This window comes from Populus nigra, chromosome 2 (genome assembly GCF_951802175.1).
Source record: "Populus nigra chromosome 2, ddPopNigr1.1, whole genome shotgun sequence".
NCBI classification, from domain to species: domain Eukaryota; kingdom Viridiplantae; phylum Streptophyta; class Magnoliopsida; order Malpighiales; family Salicaceae; genus Populus; species Populus nigra.
In genome coordinates this window covers 32999998-33022096 of record NC_084853.1, presented here as the reverse complement: position 1 = coordinate 33022096, position 22099 = coordinate 32999998, and the positions used below count along the sequence as shown (strand labels likewise).

The window sequence follows — 22099 nt, the reverse complement described above, 5'->3', positions numbered from 1 at the left end:
AAATGGACCAATTTTTTTAAAAATCTTCTAATTGGTTTTTCATTTTGATTTATCGGGTAGATTTTTTCAATTAATTTTAAATCAAATTTTACGAATATTCTGGATAATCTAAATCCTATGTATAGGTTACATGTTTGATTTCTATTTGAAGAATATATCCTCGTAATAATGATAATAATAATAATAATTATTACTATTATTATTATTATTATTAAATTTTAAAAACGATTATTACCATCGAAAAAGAACCATAATTTTTTTGAAAGATTATAAAAAATAAAAATTTTAACAGACAAGTGAAATATTATTATTAATAATTGTAAATATTATTGTTGGGTTTTGCGTTGCAATTAAAATCAATGCTCTTGAATCCAACATCACAATCATATCTAATATTTTTGCAATGCTTTTGAATCTTATATTTTTATGATATTTTAAAAGGTGAGCCTGCAATTAATTCTATAATAAGAATATAAAAGGTGGGTCACCAAACTAATATATCCGAATTGGTTTCTGCATGAAGTTTCACCACCCATATTCTATAATAAGAATACATTTGAAGTCATCTTTACGCTTCTGCCCTCGACTTGTAGCATCTTCTATATTTAATGCCCACTCCACTTTCAAAAAATGCAGAATAGAAACAGCTCCTCCTGAACCATGGTGTTGCTTCCTTATACTGTTGCTTTCCTACTCCTTTCCTCCTTACAGACTGTAAAAATCGCAAGTAAGTTTGCGTCTCTTTCTATTTTAATTACCTCCTTCCATTTCTAAAGAATTTACCTTAACTGAGCTGTCTTCATTTCAGTCTATGAAAACAAAAAATGTTGGTGTTCTGTTTTGTCGTTTAAAAATTGATGTTTGATCATCTGCTTTAAATTTTGCTGCTTTTTGTGCAGACTCGCAATCATTCATCGGTATAAACTATGGCCAAGTTGTGGACAACCTTCCACCACCACCATCCACCGCAAAGCTTCTTCAATCCACTTCAATCCAAAAGGTCCGATTATATGGATCGGACCCCGCCATAATCAAAGCCTTAGCCAACACCGGAATTGGAATTGTTATCGGCACTGCAAATGGTGACATTCCAGGACTAGCCTCTGATCCCAATTTTGCCAAGAGCTGGATCAACACAAACGTGCTTTCCTTCTATCCAGCTAGCAATATCATCCTCATCACTGTCGGCAACGAGGTCATGACTTCCAATGACCAGAATCTCGTGAACAAGCTCTTACCAGCAATGCAAAATGTACAGAATGCTCTAAATGATGCATCGCTCGGGGGTAAAATTAAGGTCTCCACAGTTCATTCGATGGGAGTGCTTAAGCAGTCTGAGCCACCTTCTTCTGGAAGCTTTGATCCAAGTTATGGGGATCTGATGAAGGGCTTGTTGGAGTTTAATAGTGCGAATGGTTCGCCTTTCGCAATCAATCCCTACCCTTACTATGCCTACAGAAGCGATACAAGGCCTGAGACTCTTGCTTTTTGCCTTTTCCAGCCGAATGCAGGACGAACGGATGGAAACACTAAGATCAAGTACATGAACATGTTCGATGCTCAGGTGAGAGTAAATCAAATTGCAAGTGCGAAAATTTTGTATCAATAGATGATCGAATAAAAATGCTACTGACAAGTGGTTTAATCAATTGCAGGTGGATGCAGTTTATTCTGCACTGAATTCTATGGGATTTAAGAATGTTGAGATTGTGGTGTCTGAGACTGGATGGCCATTTAAAGGAGATGACAACGACTTAGGGCCAAGCATTGAGAATGCCAAGGCTTACAATGGCAATTTGATTGCACACCTTCGATCGATGGTGGGCACTCCACTCATGCCAGGAAAATCAGTGGATACATACCTCTTTGCTCTTTATGACGAAGACTTGAAATCTGGACCTGGTTCTGAGCGATCATTTGGACTTTTCAAGACTGATCTCACCATGGTTTATGATGTTGGACTCTCCACAAGTAGCCAGGTAAGAACAAAATTTACGTGCATTTCATTGGTATTTCGAGTTTTCAACAGCCAACTGTTCTATTCCTGAGCTTTCCTGATTTTCTATCCTAAACATTATGATTTTTGGAATAGGCTTGTTCTGTTAGGAAATTAACAAAAAAAGAAAAACCCAAGCCATAACATCTTAATCGCTCTCTGTATCTTTATTAATAATGATAAAAAATAAAAAAAAATATTCAATTCTTTAATTTATTGATACAGACCAAGTCAGTAGCAGCAGCATCACAACCGTTAATAGTAGCAACGACCAGCACCATCAACAATAACAACAGCATGAGCATGAACACGAGCACCTGCAATTGTACATGTAATTGCACGAGCATCATCAACATCAGCAGTGGCAGCAACAAAATATATTTAATTAGGATTTTCAATTTAGATTTGTTGTATGGGTTTATGGGACTTTTTTTGATTTGCCTTTTCTTTTATGACTTGCAAACTTAGAATAAGAAGTTGTAAAGAGATGATGAAGATGATTTAAGGTTTTTCTTTCTATTTTATAAGTTTTTCTATTGAATATATTGTTTAGGAGTAAATTGAAAAATAATTAGAAAATCAATATTTATTGGTTGAGTATTATTATTAATTTTTTTTTTAAAAAAAAAACAAATTAGCCAAAGAGAAAAGAAATTTGATCCTTACAAGTATAAGAAACCTCAATTCTTTTGGGTTTGATTTCTTGGTTTAATTTTGTTGGTTTTAATTTAAAATGGAAAACCAAAATCAAACGGACCATATTTTTTTAAATCTTCTAATTGGTTTTTTCGTTTTGATTTATTAATATGTAGATTTTTTCAATTAACTTTAAATCAATTTTTAAGAATATTTTCTTTTATAGTTCCTATCCATGCCCTCCCTGTTGCCACTGTTTCTTTCGGTTCATCTTTGTCGTAACCAAAAACTCCAGCAACACCATCTCCAAAGCCGAATAAACAAAGCAACATGGTGTGTGCCCAAGTCTGGTGTATCACATGCACAGTTGCAGGCTAATCTGGATTTTCCTTGTGGACGAGGGATTGACCGTGATCCGATCCAACCAGGCGGGGCTTGCTTTGAACCGAACACAATAGCATCTCTTATGCCATGAATCTCTTCAATTAAACTTCTGATAAAAATCCTTTGAACTGTGATTTCTCACAATCAGCCATTTTCTCTTCGACAACCTAGCAAGTTCTCTCAAAACACTTCCTTCTTGGTTTTACTAATCCCTCTTCATGTTACTGCATTTGCGCATAAACTACAGGTGTGTAATGTTCTTTTATTTATGTACTACAGGCTATAATGCTTGCACTGGCCCTAGTGAGGACCCATGTACAGAGCCTTTTGGAGGTGATGGGTGCTTTATGCCATTCTCTTTCTCACTTAAACTGGTGAAGCCATCATCTTTTTACTAGTATATTAGGGAGATTCAGTGTGTGTAAGCTTGCAAATAAATGTTCATACAGTACTTTTTTTCTAGAACGACCTATCCTCCATGTATTTGTGAAATTAGCCGGTCAAGTTTCTTACAACTGAGTAATGCTTGAGGTTAAACAGCAAGATAGTGTCATTTGATCAATGCAAACAGCAATAAAATATATATAGCCTTGTTGCAGGTGGTTAATAAATTTGAAGAAACATATTATTATTATCCAAGAAAAATAATAAGTTTTATTTGAGGGGATTAATAAAAACTATAAAAACTTAGCTCAGATAAATTTAATATTATTATTATTATTATAAATATTATTAAATTTGTAATAAATTTTATTACTATTGAAAAAAAACATAAGATTAATTCCAATGATAAAATCAATTATTTTTATTATTATTAACTTGAGTCTAGAAAGGGATGGCAGACCCAAGTTGTTTAGGAGTGGCATGGAGTAGACCAAAGTCTCTTAGGTCAAGTTTACCTTACTGAAGACAATTGGGTCAGGAGTCAGATCCTAAGCTTATGGGTCTGCATCAGCATCCAATGCTCTTAAGTCTTACGTCCTCACCCAACTCTAATAGGTTTTGATTGTAGTCAGACTCAAGGCTTTTGGGTCCGACATTTAAGAGAGGCCCAAAGCTCTTTGGCCTGGTATTACAGTCAGACCCACTTAAACTTGGGTAAGTTTATTGTTATTATTAATATTAAAAATATTATTATTTGTATTATAAATATTATTATTTTTATGATGATTAATATTATTTGTATTATAAATATTTTTATTTTTATTATAATTAATAATATTAATATCATAATTAAGAAATTTTAAAAATATATCATTAATTTTAAACAACAACCATAAATTTGATTTGAAGGGTAAAATTACTATTCTTATTATTATTATCATTAATAAATTTGAAAAAAATATTATTATTATCGAAGAAAAACAATAAGTTTTATTTGAAGAGATTAAAAATTATAAAAACTTAGTTCAGATAATTTTAATATTATTATTAATATCATAAATATTATTAAATTCATTCATATTATTAAATTTGAAATAAATTTTATTACTATTGAAAACAAACATAGATGTGATTTCACGGGTAAAATTAATTATTTTTATTATTATTAAATTGGGTCTGAAAAGGCATGTCAGACCCAAGTTGCTTGGGAGTGGCAGGGAGCAAACCGTAGTCCACTGGGTCTTGCAGCCTTCCTTCACCCAAGATAATTGGGTCAAGAGTCAGACCCTAGGTTAATGGGTCCGCATCAGGACCCAATGCTCTTGGTCTTGTGTCGTCACCCAATTCTAATGGGCTCGAAATGCAGTCAGACCCAAGGCTTTTGTGTTCGCCATTTAAGAGGGGCCCAAAGTTCTTAGGCTTGGTGATGCAGCCGAACCCACTTAAACTTGAGTAAGTTAATTGTGATTATTAATATTAAAAATATTATTACTTGTATTATAACTACTTTTAATTTTATTATTATTAATATTACAAATATTATTATTTGTATTACAAATATTATTATTTTTATGATGATTAATATTAATAATATTAAAAATATATCATTAATTTTGAAAAACAACCATAGATTTAAATTTTAGGGTAAAATTATTAGTATTATTATTAAATTAATAAATTTAAAGAAAAATATTATTATTATCGAAGAAAAACAACAAGTTTTATTTGAGGGGATTAAAAACTATAAAAACTTAGCTTAGATAAGTTTAATATTATTATTAATATCATAAATATTATTAAATTTGTAATAAATTTTATTACTATTGAAAAAAACATAGATGTGATTCCAAGCGTAAAATCAATTATTTTTATTATTATTAACTTGGGTCTAGAAAGGCATGCCAGACCCAAGTTGCTTACAAGTGGCATGGGGCAGACCTAAGTCCATTAGGTCTTGCAGGTCCACCTGGCCAAAGATAATTGGGCCAGGAGTCAGAATCTAGGCTTATGGGTCCGCATCAACATCCAATGCTCTTGGGTCTTGCGCCCTCACCCAACTCTAATGGGTTTGGATTGCAGCCAGACTCAAGGCTTTTGGATCTGACATTTAAGAGAGGCCCAAAGCTCTTGGGTCTGGTGTTACAGTCGGACCCACTTAAACTTGGGTAAGTTTATTGTTATTATTAATATTATAAATATTATTATTTTTATTATAAATATTTTTATTTTTATGATGATTAATATTATTTTTATTATAAATATTTTTATTTTTATCATAATTAAGAAATTCTAAAAATATATCATTAATTTTGAACAACAACCATAAATTTGATTTGAATGGTAAAATTACTATTATTATTATTCTTATTGTCGCACGTGTGCGTCGTCGCGGTGAAAAAACATCCACTCTCAAATCCTAGATGTTGGTATCCTGGAAAAATAAAAAAAAAATGGGGAGACAAGAAATTCTTGTTTTTTATTTGTGGAAAGTAGGAATGAGAGTCACCACCTAGTATTTTGGTCACTAGGAACCCTAACTGATCTTAAAAATCAAGTACGGGGACTGGTTGCGTAAAGGAAATGTATTATTACCCCAAATACGCCCTACCTAAGATAGGTTGCATTGTTTAATTGTCTAATAAAATCTAAGGTCTTGTCATGTTTTCTAGTTGTTGATTCATCTATGGTTTAAGAAAAGTCCTCCTCGGTAAGGAAATCCTTATCTTGTCGGGTAAAACCTAATCGTTCTAATGTCAACAAAAGAATTTAATATCCGGAATACGTCTTACGTATAAGGTCGTAACCCCATACACTAAAAGAAAATAAAATAATTTTTTTTTGAATTTTTGAAATATTGACCTAGTTTTCGTGACTTTAATAAACTAGTTATTAAAGCCAAAATGCATGCTAATGCAATATTTTTGAACTTTTCATTGTATGAAAATATGATATGATTTTTTTATTTTATCTTTGAGAAACTCGGCCATATGCAAGAAAGCAAGACACTTTTTTTTATTTTGCAATGTTTTGATGAAAACCGGGCATTTTAATGCTAGATTTGTATCTTTACGGTATAAAAATACAAACCAATACTAGGCAAGATTTAGTAAAACAATTTGTGAAAAATCACAGATTTTTTTAAATAATGTTTGAAGATTTTTTTTTTGAATAGGCCAGACCCAGCCCAAAAAGAAACTAGGCCGAGATCAGCCCAATTAAATGCAAACTACCACATATTGGGCTGGACTCAACCTAGCCACATGGACTGGGCTGAGTCAACCCGGACTAGTTACTCATCCCAGGCAAGTAATTATTTCTTCTTGCTTGCAGAAACGTGCACAGTGCACATTCTACATGCAAGAAGATGAAATGAGAAACTAAGAAAAAGGGAGGAGAATTACCTAAAATGGAGGCACTGTCATTTACAGTGCTGGTGGCTCATAATGGCGTTAGTGTCGTGGCAGCTGACTGTGGTGGAAGACGTTGATTCTCCTTCTCTCCTCTACTTCGATGTGCTGTCTTCTTCCTCTGTTTTTTGTTCTCCCTGTCAACGGTGTTCCTACCTCTCTGCAGTGGCTTCGTGGTGGTGCTATTGGTGCAGGTGGCGGCGGCGAAGAGGAAGACTAGCGGTGGTCTGCGGAGGACGCTGCTTCAGCTTCTCTGTATTTTCTTCTTCTTCCTCCTGCTTTCTGTTTGTGCTTCGTTCACTTTCCTCTCTCTTTCTCTTTTAGATTTTCTTTCTTTTCCCTATTCTCCTATGTTCCCCTCTCTGTCTTTTTTTCTTTTCTTCCCACGCTAGTTTTTTAGTTCCTCTTCTCCCCCTTGTTTTTTTTAGTTCTTCCCCCTCTCTGTTTTTTTTTTATGTTCTCCCTCCTTTCTCCTCTCCTCTTTGTTCCTCTCTGTGCTCTGCCTTTATAATACCAAAGAAGGCTTTGTGGTGGTAACGACTGGCTTGGTAACACTTTGCAGAGGGATGACAGTCGTGACACATGCCCCATAATTAAAGCAAATTGGCGTTGTTGCTGCTGTAATGTCTCACGGCCAGTTGCATGAAACCGTTGCTGATGAATAAGGCAATGAATAGTTGTTAAGGAAACGACACCGTTTTTAAATTCAAAATGAATCTTGCTGATTTGGTCATTGGATGTTTTGCAATTTTGCAATCAAGCCCTCGACTAAATTGTAATTAGATCCCTTGCTTTTAGCGCCATTTACAAAACAGTCTTTGATTTTGGATTCATGCGATTTGACCCTCAATTGATCTAGTAAACTTCTAATTTCTTCAATTTAACCCCTAGCTTGGTCAATTTCAGCCCCTCTATTTACGCGTCTTTTCCTGTTTGGTTCTTGGTTTCTGATTTTTCAATCAAGTCCCTAATAAATATGCAATTAAGCCCTTGATTTGACTAAATCAACTCTTAAAAATTGTTGTTTGACCTTATAACTTTAATTTCTTCTAATAAAAGCCTAAATTGACTTTAAATCACTTTTTTCTTGCAATCAAACCCTCCATAAATTCAATTAAACCTTCAATAAAATTTAATTGAGTTCATAAACATCTAATTTTGGACTTTTCTTCCTCAAATTGCATTTTCCTTGTCAACATGGCTCTCATCAGTAAAAAAATATACTATCAAATTTCAATTCTTGTATTTTTGAATCTCCTCAACCAATTTCTAGTTATTTTATAGGCATTCCAGCATCCTTTTCTCGCTTCAATTTCTAGCTATTTTTTATATAAAAACTTATTATTATCATCGAAAAAGAAAAACCATAAATTGTTTTTTAGAAGATTAAAAAATATAAGAACTTGTGCAAACAAGTTAAATATTATTATTAATTTTATAATTATTATTAAATTCATTAATATTATTAAAATTAAAATAAATATTATTACTATCGAAAAAACATAGATTTGATTTTAAGGGTAAAATCAATTATTGTTGTTGTTGTCGTTGTTGTTGTAACAGTCCGACTGTACGACTCGATCAATGTTAAAAGATTCCAACATATTCTTTTTATTTGAGGGTAAATTTTATTTTTTTTTTATTTCCAAAAATTCGGCAAAGTTTTGTTTGCATTTAGGACATCCCAAGTTATCGACTACTATCAGTTTACCCAATCAACCCATCATCACAAGGTCCCATAAATTCGGACCTTATATCAAACCTAATAATTCCACACAATATATATATTCTACGAGTAAGATCAATATGAACATAGTCCAAACATCATATCATAAAATTTAAAAGAAAAGGAATACTAACATGCAAAGAAAGTATTTACAACATAATAAGTGTCCCTAAATGTTTCAAAAGGGTTAATTATAAGATAACTAAAATACTAAATGCTAAGCTGAACTTTTACAAATACATCAAGGTTTAGACAAAAGTATACTACATAAACACATTAATTCCCTTTTGTTTAAGTCAAATATTTACATAAGCTTCACAAAGTAGAGTCCTAAACTAATGATCTTCCTGGATGTTTGATGGACCTGTTACATAAATAAACATACCATTATATTGATAAAGAATATATGTATGATCATGTAATGAATATGAATGAAGTATTAACTTTCTATCGAATCCATGAGAATTCTAACAGAGAACTTATATTTTGCTTGTAAATCTTTTAAACCCAATTAACACTCATTTGTATATTCTTAATTGAATAATCTTATTTACTTACATAAACTGGGTGACCTTGCAAAGTCTAATCTTGTAATTCATATCCCGACAATCCTATCACGGATGTCATTAGCTGAAGCTAATCTTGTAAATCATCTCCCGGCAATCCTATTGCGGATGCCATTAGCCGAAGCTAATCTTGTATTTACACTAGACTTTATTTACATTGAACACGACATTTATTGTAATTGCATTCACCAAAATTTTTTTTAATTATATAAATTTTTTAATTTATCAACAAACACTTGGACCGTTACTGTCCATTCTTGAACTGTTACTGTCTGACCTCTCCTCAGATTTGTAACTATATCTGCAGTTATAGAACTCCGATTCAAGAAACATTCACGGCGTTGGAAAGGTAAGACATGAGGCTACAAGTTCTATGTTTTGGGATTAACCCATTTCTGCCTCTAATATAGTCAAAATCGCTGATCAACAAACACTTGGACCGTTACTGTCCATTCTTGAACTGTTACTGTCTGACCTCTCCTCAGATTTGTAACTATATCTGGAGTTATAGAACTCCGATTCAAGAAAAATTCACGGCGTTGGAAAGGTAAGACATGAGGCTAAAAGTTTTATGTTTTGGGATGAACCCAGTTGTGCCTCTAAGATAGTCAAAATCGCTCATCAACAAACACTTGGACCGTTACTGTCCATTCTTCAACTGTTACTGTCTGACCTCTCCTCAGATTTGTAACTATATCTGCAGTTATAGAACTCCGATTCAAGAAAAATTCACAGCGTTGGAAAGGTAAGACATGAGGCTATAAGTTCTATGTTTTGGGATTAACCCATTTCTGCCTCTAATATAGTCAAAATCGCTGATCAACAAACACTTGGACCGTTACTGTTCATTCTTGAATTGTTACTGTCTGACCTCTCCTCAGATTTTTAACTATATCTGGAGTTATAGAACTCCAATTCAAGCGAAATTTGTGGCGTTGGAAAGATAAGACATGAGGCTACAAGTTCTATGTTTTGCGAAGAAACCATTTCTGCCTCTAATATAGTCAAAATCACTGATCAACAAACACTTAGACCGTTACTGTCTAACTGTTACTGTCCATTTTTGAACTGTTATTGTCTGACCTCTCCTCAGATTTGTAACTATATCTGAAGTAATAGAACTCTGATTCAAGCTAAATTTTAGGCGTTGGAAAGGTAAGACATGAGGCTACAAGTTCTATGTTTTGGGAGGAACCCAGTTCTGCCTCTAAGAGAGTCAAAATCGCTCATCAACAAACACTTGGACCGTTACTGTCCATTTTTGAATTGTTATTGTCTGACCTCTCCTTAGATTTGTAACTATATCTGGAGTTATAGAACTCCAATTCAAGCAAAATTTGCGGCGTTGGAAAGGTAAGACATGAGGCTAAAAGTTCTATGTTTTGGGATGAACCCAGTTGTGCTTCTAGGATAGTCAAAATTGCTCATCAACAAACACTTGGATCCTTACTGTCCATTTTTGAAGTGTTACTGTCTGACCACTACTCAGATTTGTAACTATATCTGGAGTTATAAAACTCCGATTCAAGAAAAATTTATGGCGTTGGAAAGGTAAGACATGAGGCTACAAGTTCTATGTTTTGGGAAGAACCCAGTTCTGCATCTAAGATAGTCAAAATCGCTCATCAACAAACCCTTGGACCGTTACTGTCCATTTTTGAACTGTTACTGTCTGACCTCTCCTCAGATTTGTAACTATATCTGGAGTTATAGAACTCCAATTCAAGCAAAATTTTTGGTGTTGGGAAGGTAAGACATGAGGATACAAGTTCTATGTTTTGGGATGAACCCATTTCTGCCTCTAATATAGTCAAAATCGCTGATCAACAAACACTTGGACCGTTACTGTCCATTCTTGAACTGTTACTGTCTGACCTCTTCTCAGATTTGTAACTATATCTGGAGTTATAGAACTCCAATTCAAGCCAAATTTATGGCATTGGAAAGGTAAGACATGAGGCTAAAAGTTCTATGTTTTGGGATGAACCCAGTTGTGCCTCTAAGATAGTCAAAAATCGCACATCAACAAACACTTGGACTGTTACTGTCCATTTTTGAACTGTTACTGTCTGACCTCTGCTCAGATTTGTAACTGTATCTGGAATTATAAAACTCCGATTCAAAAAAAATTTGCGGCGTTGGAAAGGTAAGACATGAGGCTACAAGTTCTATGTTTTGGGAAGAACCCAGTTCTGCATCTAAAATAGTCAAAATCGCTCATCAACAAACACTTGGACCGTTACTGTCCATTTTTTAACTGTTACTGTCTGACCTCTCATCAAATTTGTAACTATATCTGGAGTTATATAACTCCAATTCAAGCAACATTTTTGGCGTTGGAAAGGTAAGATATGAGGCTACAAGTTTTATGTTTCGGGATGAACCCATTTCTGCCTCTAATATAGTCAAAATCGCTGATCAACAAACACTTCGACCGTTACTGTCCATTCTTGAACTGTAACTGCCTGACCTCTCCTCAGATTTGTAACTATATCTGGAGTTATAGAACTCCGATTCAAGCCAAATTTATGGCATTGGAAAGGTAAGACATGAGGCTAAAAGTTCTATGTTTTGGGATAAACCCAGTTGTGCATCTTCGATAGTCAAAAATCGCTCATCAACAAACACTTGGACCGTTACTGTCCATTTTTGAATTGTTATTGTCTGACCTCTCCTCAGATTTGTAACTATATCTGGAGTTATAGAACTCCGATTCAAGCCAAATTTATGGCATTGGAAATGTAAGACATGAGGCTAAAAGTTCTATGTTTTGGGATGAACCCAGTTGTACCTCTAAGATAGTCAAAAATCGCTCATCAACAAACACTTGGACCGTTACTGTCCATTTTTGAACTGTTGGGCAGTAACAGTCCAAGTGTTTGTTGATCAGTGATTTTGACTATCTTAGAGGCAGAACTGGGTTCTCCTCAAAACATAGAACTTGTAGCCTCATGTTTTTTCTTTCCAACGACATAAATTTCGCTTGAATCACAGTTCTACAACTCGAGATATAGTTAAAAATCTTAGGAGAGGGCACACAGTAACAGTTCAGAAATAGAGAGTAACAGTTGGACTGTAACAGTCCAAGTGTTTGTTGATGAGCGATTTTGACTATCTTAGAGGCAGAACTCAGTTCTCCTCAAAAGATAGAACATGTAGCCTCATGTTTTATCTTTCCAACGACATAAATGTCGCTTGAATCGGAGTTCTACAACTCCAGATATAGTTAAAAATCTTAGGAGAGGTCAGATAGCAACAGTTCAAAAACAAACAATAACAATTGGACAGTAATAGTGCAAGTGTTCGTTGATAAGAGATTTTGACTATCTTAATGGAAGAACTGGTTTCTCCTCAAAACATAGATCTTGTAGCCTCACGTCTTGTCTTTGTAACGACACATATTTTTCTTGAATCGGAGTTCTACAACTCCAAATATAGTTAAAAATCTAAGGAGAGGCAAACAATAACAGTTCAAGAACAGACAGTAACAGTTGGACAATAACAGTCCAAGTTTTTGTTGATGAGCGATGTTTACTATCTTAGAGGCAGAACTAGGTTCTCCTCAAAACATAGAACTTGTAGCCTCATGTCTTGTCTTTCGAACGACAGAAATTTCACTTGAATCAGAGTTCTGCAACTCTAGATATAGTTAAAAATCTGAGGAGAGGTCAGATAGTAACAGTTCAAAAACAGACAGTGACAGTTGGACAGTAACAGTCCAAGTGTTTGTTGATGAGCAATTTTGATTATCTTAGAGGCAGAACTGGGTTCTCCTCAAAACATAGAACTTGTAGCCTCATGTTTTTTCTTTCCAACGACATAAATTTCGCTTGAATCACAGTTCTACAACTCGAGATATAGTTAAAAATCTTAGGAGAGGGCAGTCTGTAACAGTTCAGAAATAGAGAGTAACAGTTGGACTGTAACAGTCCAAGTGTTTGTTGATGAGCGATTTTGACTATCTTAGAGGCAGAACTCAGTTCTCCTCAAAAGATAGAACTTGTAGCCTCATGTCTTGTCTTTCGAACGACAGAAATGTCGCTTGAATCGGAGTTCTACAACTCCAAATATAGTTAAAAATCTGAGGAGAGGTCAGATAGTAACAGTTCAAAAACAGACAGTGACAGTTGGACAGTAACAGTCCAAGTGTTTGTTGATGAGCAATTTTGATTATCTTAGCGGCAGAACTGGGTTCTCCTCAAAACATAGAACTTGTAGCCTCATGTCTTTTCTTTCCAATGACACACATTTCACTTGAATCGCAGTTTTACAACTCGAGATATAGTTAAAAATCTTAGGAGAGGGCATATAGTAACAGTTCAGAAATAGAGAGTAACAGTTGGACTGTAACAATCCAAATGTTTGTTGATGAGCGATTTTGACTATCTTAGAGGCAGAAATCAGTTCTCCTCAAAAGATAGAACTTGTAGCCTCATGTCTTATCTTTCCAACGACATAAATTTCGCTTGAATCGGAGTTCTACAACTCCAGATATAGTTAAAAATATTAGGAGAGGTCAGATAGCAACAGTTCAAAAACAAACAATAACAATTGGACAGTAATAGTGCAAGTGTTCGTTGATAAGCGATTTTGACTATCTTAACGGAAGAACTGGTTTCTCCTCAAAACATAGATCTTGTAGCCTCACGTCTTGTCTTTGTCACGACACAAATATTACTTGAATCGGAGTTCTATAACTCCAAATATAGTAAAAAATCTAAGGAGAGGCAAACAGTAACAATTCTAGAATAGACAGTAACAGTTGGACAGTAACAGTTCAAGAACAGACAGTAACAGTTGGACAGTAACAGTCCATGTTTTTGTTGATGAGCGATGTTTACAATCTTAGAGGCAGAACTAGGTTCTCCTCAAAACATAGAACTTGTGGCCTCATGTCTTGTGTTTCGAACGACAGAAATTTCACTTGAATCAGAGTTCTACAACTCCAGATATAGTTAAAAATCTGAGGAGAGGTCAGATAGTAACAGTTCAAAAACAGACAGTGACAGTTGGACAGTAACAGTCCAAGTGTTTGTTGATGAGCAATTTTAACTATCTTAGCGGCAGAACTGGGTTCTCCTCAAAACATAGAACTTGTAGCCTCATGTCTTTTCTTTCCAACGACACACATTTCGCTTGAATCGCAGTTCTACAACACGAGATATAGTTAAAAATCTTAGGAGAGGGCAGAGAGTAACAGTTCAGAAATAGAGAGTAACAGTTGGACTGTAACAGTCCAAGTGTTTGTTGATGAGCGATTTTGACTATCTTAGAGGCAGAACTCAGTTCTCCTCAAAAGATAGAACTTGTAGCTTCATGTCTTATCTTTCCAACGACATAAATGTCGCTTGAATCGGAGTTCTACAACTCCAGATATAGTTAAAAATCTTAGGAGAGGTCAGATAGCAACAGTTCAAAAACAAACAATAACAATTGGACAGTAATAGTGCAAGTGTTCGTTGATAAGCGATTTTGACTATCTTAACGGAAGAACTGGTTTCTCCTCAAAACATAGATCTTGTAGCCTCACGTCTTGTCTTTGTAACGACACATATTTTTCTTGAATCGGAGTTCTACAACTCCAAATATAGTTAAAAATCTAAGGAGAGGCAAACAGTAACAGTTCAAGAACAGACAATAACAGTTGGACAGTAACAGTCCAAGTTTTTGTTGATGAGCGATGTTTACTATCTTAGAGGCAGAACTAGGTTCTCCTCAAAACATAGAACTTGTACCCTCATGTCTTGTCTTCCGAACGACAGAAATTTCACTTGAATCAGAGTTCTACAACTCCAGATATAGTTAAAAATTTGAGGAGAGGTCAGATAGTAACAGTTCAAAAACAGACAGTGACAGTTGGACAGTAACAGTCCAAGTGTTTGTTGATGAGCAATTTTGACTATCTTAGCGGCAGAACTGGGTTCTCCTCAAAACATAGAACTTGTAGCCTCATGTCTTTTATTTCCAACGACATAAATTTCGCTTGAATCACAGTTCTACAACTCGAGATATAGTTAAAAATCTTAGGAGAGGGCAGACAGTAACAGTTCAGAAATAGAGAGTAACAGTTGGACTGTAACAGTCCAAGTGTTTGTTGATGAGCGATTTTGACTATCTTAGAGGCAGAACTCAGTTCTCCTCAAAAAATAGAACATGTAGCCTCATGTCTTATCTTTCCAACGACATAAATGTCGCTTGAATCGGAGTTCTACAACTCCAGATATAGTTAAAAATCTTAGGAGAGGTCAGATAGCAACAGTTCAAAAACAAACAATAACAATTGGACAGTAATAGTGCAAGTGTTCGTTGATAAGAGATTTTGACTATCTTAACGGAAGAACTGGTTTCTCCTCAAAACATAGATCTTGTAGCCTCACGTCTTGTCTTTGTAACGACACATATTTTTCTTGAATCGGAGTTCTACAACTCCAAATATAGTTAAAAATCTAAGGAGAGGCAAACAGGAACACTTCAAGAACAGACAGTAACAGTTGGACAATAACAGTCCAAGTTTTTGTTGATGAGCGATGTTTACTATCTTAGAGGCAGAACTAGGTTCTCCTCAAAACATAGAACTTGTAGCCTCATGTCTTGTCTTTCGAACGACAGAAATTTCACTTGAATCAGAATTCTACAACTCCAGATATAGTTAAAAATCTGAGGAGAGGTCAAATAGTAACAGTTCAAAAACAAACAGTGACAGTTGGACAGTAACAGTCCAAGTGTTTGTTGATGAGCAATTTTGACTATCTTAGCGGCAGAACTGGGTTCTCCTCAAAACATAGAACTTGTAGCCTCATGTCTTTTCTTTCCAATTACACAAATTTCGCTTGAATCACAGTTCTACAACTCGAGATATAGTTAAAAATCTTAGGAGAGGGCATATAGTAACAGTTCAGAAATAGAGAGTAACAGTTGGACTGTAAGAGTCCAAGTGTTTGTTGATGAGCGATTTTGACTATCTTAGAGGCAGAACTCAGTTCTCCTCAAAAGATAGAACTTGTAGCCTCATGTCTTATCTTTCGAACGACATAAATGTCGCTTGAATCGGAGTTCTACAACTCCAGATATAGTTAAAAATCTGAGGAGAGGTCAGATAGTAACAGTTCAAAAACAGACAGGGACAGTTGGACAGTAACAGTCCAAGTGTTTGTTGATGAGTAATTTTGATTATCTTAGCGGCAGAACTGGGTTCTCCTCAAAACATAGAACTTGTTGCCTCATGTCTTTTCTTTCCAACGACACACATTTCGCTTGAATCGCAGTTCTACAACTCGAGATATAGTTAAAAATCTTAGGAGAGGGCAGATAGTAACAGTTCAGAAATAGAGAGTAACAGTTGGACTGTAACAGTCCAAGTGTTTGTTGATGACCGATTTTGACTATCTTAGAGGCAGAACTCAGTTCTCCTCAAAAGATAGAACTTGTAGCCTCATGTCTTATCTTTCCAACGACATAAATTTCGCTTGAATCAGAGTTCTACAACTCCAGATATAGTTAAAAATCTGAGAAGAGGTCAGATAGCAACAGTTCAAAAACAAACAATAACAATTGGATAGTAATAGTGCAAGTGTTGGTTGATAAGCGATTTTGACTATCTTAACGGAAGAACTGGTTTCTCCTCAAAACATAGATCTTATAGCCTCACGTCTTGTCTTTGTAACGACACAAATATTACTTGAATCGGAGTTCTACAACTCCAAATATAGTTAAAAATCTAAGGAGAGGCAAACTGTAACAGTTCAAGAACAGACAATAACAGTTGGACAGTAACAGTCCATGTTTTTGTTGATGAGCGATGTTTACTATCTTAAAGGCAGAACTAGGTTCTCCTCAAAACATAGAACTTGTACCCTCATGTCTTGTCTTTCGAACGACAGAAATTTCACTTGAATCAGAGTTCTACAACTCCAGATATAGTTAAAAATCTAAGGAGAGGTCAGATAGTAATAGTTTAAAAACAGACAGTGACAGTCGGACAGTAACAGTCCAAGTGTTTGTTGAAGAGCAATTTTGACTATCTTAGCGGCAGAACTGGGTTCTGCTCAAAACATAGAACTTGTAGCCTCATGTCTTTTCTTTCCAACGACACAAATTTCGCTTGAATCGCAGTTGTACAACTCGAGATATAGTTAAAAATCTTAGGAGAGGGCAGACAGTAACAGTTCAAGAACAGACAGTAACAGTTGGACAGTAACAGTCCAAGTTTTTGTTGATGAGCGATGTTTACTATCTTAGAGGCAGAACTAGGTTCTCCTCAAAACATAGAACTTGTAGCCTTATGTCTTGTCTTTCGAACGATATAAATTTCACTTGAATCAGAGTTCTACAACTCCAGATATAGTTAAAAATCTGAGGAGAGGTCAGTAGTAACAGTTCAAAAACATACAGTGAGAGTTGGACAATAACAGTCCAAGTGTTTGTTGATGAGCAATTTTGACTATCTTAGCGGCAGAACTGGGTTCTCCACAAAACATAAAACTTGTAGCCTCATATTTTTTCTTTCCAACGACACAAATTTCGCTTGAATCGCAGATCTACAACTCGAAATATAGTTAAAAATCTTAGGAGAGGGCAGACAGTAACAGTTCAGAAATAAAGAGTAACAGTTGGACTGTAACAGTCCAAGTGTTTGTTGATGAGCGATTTTGACTATCTTAGAGGCAGAAATCAGTTCTCCTCAAAAGATAGAACTTGTAGCCTCATGTCTTATCTTTCCAACGACATAAATTTCGCTTGAATCGGAGTTCTACAACTCCAGATATAGTTAAAAATATTAGGAGAGGTCAGATAGCAACAGTTCAAAAACAAACAATAACAATTGGACAGTAATAGTGCAAGTGTTCGTTGATAAGCGATTTTGACTATCTTAACGGAAGAACTGGTTTCTCCTCAAAACATAGATCTTGTAGCCTCACGTCTTGTCTTTGTCACGACACAAATATTACTTGAATCGGAGTTCTATAACTCCAAATATAGTAAAAAATCTAAGGAGAGGCAAACAGTAACAATTCTAGAATAGACAGTAACAGTTGGACAGTAACAGTTCAAGAACAGACAGTAACAGTTGGACAGTAACAGTCCATGTTTTTGTTGATGAGCGATGTTTACAATCTTAGAGGCAGAACTAGGTTCTCCTCAAAACATAGAACTTGTGGCCTCATGTCTTGTCTTTCGAACGACAGAAATTTCACTTGAATCAGAGTTCTATAACTCCAGATATAGTTAAAAATCTGAGGAGAGGTCAGATAGTAACAGTTCAAAAACAGACAGTGACAGTTGGACAGTAACAGTCCAAGTGTTTGTTGATGAGCAATTTTAACTATCTTAGCGGCAGAACTGGGTTCTCCTCAAAACATAGAACTTGTAGCCTCATGTCTTTTCTTTCCAACGACACACATTTCGCTTGAATCGCAGTTCTACAACACGAGATATAGTTAAAAATCTTAGGAGAGGGCAGAGAGTAACAGTTCAGAAATAGAGAGTAACAGTTGGACTGTAACAGTCCAAGTGTTTGTTGATGAGCGATTTTGACTATCTTAGAGGCAGAACTCAGTTCTCCTCAAAAGATAGAACTTGTAGCTTCATGTCTTATCTTTCCAACGACATAAATGTCGCTTGAATCGGAGTTCTACAACTCCAGATATAGTTAAAAATCTTAGGAGAGGTCAGATAGCAACAGTTCAAAAACAAACAATAACAATTGGACAGTAATAGTGCAAGTGTTCGTTGATAAGCGATTTTGACTATCTTAACGGAAGAACTGGTTTCTCCTCAAAACATAGATCTTGTAGCCTCACGTCTTGTCTTTGTAACGACACATATTTTTCTTGAATCGGAGTTCTACAACTCCAAATATAGTTAAAAATCTAAGGAGAGGCAAACAGTAACAGTTCAAGAACAGACAGTAACAGTTGGACAGTAACAGTCCAAGTTTTTGTTGATGAGCGATGTTTACTATCTTAGAGGCAGAACTAGGTTCTCCTCAAAACATAGAACTTGTACCCTCATGTCTTGTCTTCCGAACGACAGAAATTTCACTTGAATCAGAGTTCTACAACTCCAGATATAGTTAAAAATCTGAGGAGAGGTCAGATAGTAACAGTTCAAAAACAGACAGTGACAGTTGGACAGTAACAGTCCAAGTGTTTGTTGATGAGCAATTTTGACTATCTTAGCGGCAGAACTGGGTTCTCCTCAAAACATAGAACTTGTAGCCTCATGTCTTTTATTTCCAACGACATAAATTTCGCTTGAATCACAGTTCTACAACTCGAGATATAGTTAAAAATCTTAGGAGAGGGAAGACAGTAACAGTTCAGAAATAGAGAGTAACAGTTGGACTGTAACAGTCCAAGTGTTTGTTGATGAGCGATTTTGACTATCTTAGAGGCAGAACTCAGTTCTCCTCAAAAAATAGAACATGTAGCCTCATGTCTTATCTTTCCAACGACATAAATGTCGCTTGAATCGGAGTTCTACAACTCCAGATATAGTTAAAAATCTTAGGAGAGGTCAGATAGCAACAGTTCAAAAACAAACAATAACAATTGGACAGTAATAGTGCAAGTGTTCGTTGATAAGCGATTTTGACTATCTTAACGGAAGAACTGGTTTCACCTCAAAATATAGATCTTGTAGCCTCACGTCTTGTCTTTGTAACGACACATATTTTTCTTGAATCGGAGTTCTACAACTCCAAATATAGTTAAAAATCTAAGGAGAGGCAAACAGTAACAGTTCAAGAACAGACAGTAACAGTTGGACAGTAACAGTCCAAGTTTTTGTTGATGAGCGATGTTTACTATCTTAGAGGCAGAACTAGGTTCTCCTCAAAACATAGAACTTGTACCCTCATGTCTTGTCTTCCGAACGACAGAAATTTCACTTGAATCAGAGTTCTACAACTCCAGATATAGTTAAAAATTTGAGGAGAGGTCAGATAGTAACAGTTCAAAAACAGACAGTGACAGTTGGACAGTAACAGTCCAAGTGTTTGTTGATGAGCAATTTTGACTATCTTAGCGGCAGAACTGGGTTCTCCTCAAAACATAGAACTTGTAGCCTCATGTCTTTTATTTCCAACGACATAAATTTCGCTTGAATCACAGTTCTACAACTCGAGATATAGTTAAAAATCTTAGGAGAGGGCAGACAGTAACAGTTCAGAAATAGAGAGTAACAGTTGGACTGTAACAGTCCAAGTGTTTGTTGATGAGCGATTTTGACTATCTTAGAGGCAGAACTCAGTTCTCCTCAAAAAATAGAACATGTAGCCTCATGTCTTATCTTTCCAACGACATAAATGTCGCTTGAATCGGAGTTCTACAACTCCAGATATAGTTAAAAATCTTAGGAGAGGTCAGATAGCAACAGTTCAAAAACAAACAATAACAATTGGACAGTAATAGTGCAAGTGTTCGTTGATAAGAGATTTTGACTATCTTAACGGAAGAACTGGTTTCTCCTCAAAACATAGATCTTGTAGCCTCACGTCTTGTCTTTGTAACAACACATATTTTTCTTGAATCGGAGTTCTACAACTCCAAATATAGTTAAAAATCTAAGGAGAGGCAAACAGGAACACTTCAAGAACAGACAGTAACAGTTGGACAATAACAGTCCAAGTTTTTGTTGATGAGCGATGTTTACTATCTTAGAGGCAGAACTAGGTTCTCCTCAAAACATAGAACTTGTAGCCTCATGTCTTGTCTTTCGAACGACAGAAATTTCACTTGAATCAGAGTTCTACAACTCCAGATATAGTTAAAAATCTGAGGAGAGGTCAAATAGTAACAGTTCAAAAACAAACAGTGACAGTTGGACAGTAACAGTCCAAGTGTTTGTTGATGAGCAATTTTGACTATCTTAGCGGCAGAACTGGGTTCTCCTCAAAACATAGAACTTGTAGCCTCATGTCTTTTCTTTCCAATTACACAAATTTCGCTTGAATCACAGTTCTACAACTCGAGATATAGTTAAAAATCTTAGGAGAGGGCATATAGTAACAGTTCAGAAATAGAGAGTAACAGTTGGACTGTAAGAGTCCAAGTGTTTGTTGATGAGCGATTTTGACTATCTTAGAGGCAGAACTCAGTTCTCCTCAAAAGATAGAACTTGTAGCCTCATGTCTTATCTTTCGAACGACATAAATGTCGCTTGAATCGGAGTTCTACAACTCCAGATATAGTTAAAAATCTGAGGAGAGGTCAGATAGTAACAGTTCAAAAACAGACAGGGACAGTTGGACAGTAACAGTCCAAGTGTTTGTTGATGAGTAATTTTGATTATCTTAGCGGCAGAACTGGGTTCTCCTCAAAACATAGAACTTGTTGCCTCATGTCTTTTCTTTCCAACGACACACATTTCGCTTGAATCGCAGTTCTACAACTCGAGATATAGTTAAAAATCTTAGGAGAGGGCAGATAGTAACAGTTCAGAAATAGAGAGTAACAGTTGGACTGTAACAGTCCAAGTGTTTGTTGATGACCGATTTTGACTATCTTAGAGGCAGAACTCAGTTCTCCTCAAAAGATAGAACTTGTAGCCTCATGTCTTATCTTTCCAACGACATAAATTTCGCTTGAATCAGAGTTCTACAACTCCAGATATAGTTAAAAATCTGAGAAGAGGTCAGATAGCAACAGTTCAAAAACAAACAATAACAATTGGATAGTAATAGTGCAAGTGTTGGTTGATAAGCGATTTTGACTATCTTAACGGAAGAACTGGTTTCTCCTCAAAACATAGATCTTATAGCCTCACGTCTTGTCTTTGTAACGACACAAATATTACTTGAATCGGAGTTCTACAACTCCAAATATAGTTAAAAATCTAAGGAGAGGCAAACTGTAACAGTTCAAGAACAGACAATAACAGTTGGACAGTAACAGTCCATGTTTTTGTTGATGAGCGATGTTTACTATCTTAAAGGCAGAACTAGGTTCTCCTCAAAACATAGAACTTGTACCCTCATGTCTTGTCTTTCGAACGACAGAAA

General features: G+C 35.4%; 1 pseudogene; it reads left to right on the top strand.

Annotated features, from left to right (window-relative positions):
* The first annotated feature begins 660 nt into the window (after positions 1-660).
* Positions 661-3187, top strand: LOC133682927 (glucan endo-1,3-beta-glucosidase 7-like; annotated as a pseudogene).
* The last annotated feature ends 18912 nt before the right edge of the window (positions 3188-22099 follow it).